This window comes from Bos mutus, chromosome 11, assembly GCF_027580195.1.
Source record: "Bos mutus isolate GX-2022 chromosome 11, NWIPB_WYAK_1.1, whole genome shotgun sequence".
In the NCBI taxonomy this organism is placed as follows: Eukaryota; Metazoa; Chordata; class Mammalia; order Artiodactyla; family Bovidae; genus Bos; species Bos mutus.
In genome coordinates this window covers 74,957,659-74,960,202 of record NC_091627.1, presented here as the reverse complement: position 1 = coordinate 74,960,202, position 2,544 = coordinate 74,957,659, and positions in this window count along the sequence as shown.

Below are 2,544 nucleotides of genomic sequence, written 5' to 3'. Positions count from 1 at the left end.
TGTGTTGGCAGGTGGATTCTTTACCATTGAGTCAACATGGAAGCACAGGAGCACCTGCTAGGAGTTATCATTTTGTATGAAATTAGCCTAGGACACATGGATTATCCTCTTTGGCTTGTACTTACATGTAAGTGAACAAGGCAGCCATAGTCTGCTGTTCTACTCTCAGCTGGCCTTTGAAATGCTTCTCTTCTGTCAGGGATACAGGCCAACAAAGAGTTTCCTGAAGCCTATACTCACTGTGCTGGGTTTCTCACCTGGCACTCAGCTCCACATGAATTTTTCTTTTGCGTGTGGCCAGGAACCTTAGTCCTGTCCAGGATTTCTAGCAAATCATCTCTAAGCTTTTAGTTTAGACAACATACCCAGAGTAGTCTTTAGTGAAAATTCACTGAGTTTTTTGGGGGGAGAGGGAGGCTATTACTTACCTTTTCCCTCTTTTATTTGTGTGTCAATTATCTCTTATTGTTAATATTGTCCTTTGGAATGAATTGTTTCATCTAAAACAAGTGGTAAATAGCAGCACCAACACTAATAAGGAGTAACCTATACTGAACTTATGTAATATATGTATATGATTTCTTTTCTGAGCTATTTGAGATTATGGTGCAACTCCTAAATATCATTGTGTGATTGTTAAGAACAAGGACAGGTTCTGTTATAACTACAGAAAAAAACTATCAAAATCAGGGAATGGACTTGAATACAAGCTATTGTGTAATTGGCAAGCTTTGAATTTCACCACTTTTTCCCACAATGGCTTTTGTAGTCTGTGTTTCCTTACCCACCCTCCAAGTTTCCATCTAATATCCAATTCAGGATCACTTATTGCATTTAGTTGTTATGTCTATTTCATTCATATAGTCTAGCACATTTTATCAGTTTTGTTTCCCTTTTATGATTTATTTTTTATATTTTTGAAGAGTAAAGGCCAATTATTTTATAGTATGTTTGGGTTTGTCTGATGTTTCTATGTAACCAATTTTAGGCTAATAAATTTTGTGGTCAGGAATAACAGAAGTGATGTTGTTTCCTTCTCAGTGCATTATTTCATGGGGTAGAGGGTGTCATTTTATCCCATAACTCGTGATGTTAACCTAGATTACTTGGTTAAGGTAGTATCTGCCAGGTGACTCTGCTGAAAAATTCCTATTTATTTTCTTTGTAATTAGTAAGTATTTTGTGGAAAGATACTTTGAATCTGATTTATAAAAGGCAGAGGAATCAGAGATCAAATTGCCAACATCTGTTGGATCTGTTGTTCATTGACTATGCTAAAGCCTTTGACCATGTGGATCACTGCAAACTGTGGAAAATTCTTAGAGTTGGTAATAGCAGACCACCTTACCTGCCTGCTGAGAAATCTGTATGCAGGTCAAGAAGCAACAGTTAGAATGGGACATGGAACAACAGACTGGTTCCAAATCAGGAAAGGGGTATGTCAAAGCTGCATATTGTCATCCTGCATATTTAAATTATATACAAACTACGCCATGCAAAATGCCAGGCTTGATGAAGCACAAACTGGAATCAAGATTGCCTGGAGAAATATCAGTAAACTCAGATACGCAGATGACACCACCCTTATGGCATAAAGGAAGGAACTAAAGAACCTCTTAATGAAAGTGAAAGAGGAGGGTAAAAAAGTTGGCTTAAAGCTCAACATTCAGAAAACTAAGATCATGGCATCTAGTCCCATCACTTCATGGCAAGTAGAAGGGGAAACAGTGGAAACAGTGACAGACTTCATTTTCTTGGGCTCCAAAACCACTGCAGAAGGTGACTGCAGCCATGAAATTAAAAGATGCTTGCTCCTTGGAAGAAAAGCTATAACAAACCTAGACAGAATATTAAAAAGCAGAGACATTACTTTGCCAACAAAGGTTTGCCTAGTCAAAGCTATGGTTTTTCCAGTAGTCATGTACGGATGTGAGAATTGGACCATAAAGAAAGCCGAACACCGAACTGATGTTTTTGAACTGTGGTGTTGGAGAAGACTCTTGAGAGTCCCTTGGACTACAAGGAGATCCAACCAGTCTACCCTAAAGGAAATCAGTCCTGAATATTCATTGGAAGGACTGATTCTGAAGCTGAAACTCCAGTACTTTGGCCACCTGATGTGAAGAACTGACTCATTGGAAAAGACCCTGATGCTGGGCAAGATTGAAGGCAGTAGGAGAAGGGGATGGCAGGGGATGAGATTGTTTGATGGCATCATGAACTTGATTGACAGGAGTTTGAGAGACCTGCAGCAGTTGGTGATGGACAGGGAGGCCTGGTGTGCTGCAGCCCATGGGGTTGCAAAGAGTTGAACACAACTGACCAACTGAACTGAACTTTGAATCTGTTTATATATGCTCTCCCCTCATCTAAATATTACTTAGTAGTTTCAGCATCCATTTGATTTTTGCCTGAATCATCAATTTTTACTATGCTGATGCCCACTGTGAATTTTTTCCTATATTTATCAATTGGTGTTCTATTTAAAAAAAAGTTTTTCTTACTCCATTTGTCTATTTATATAATTTTATCAGTATAGGTTCT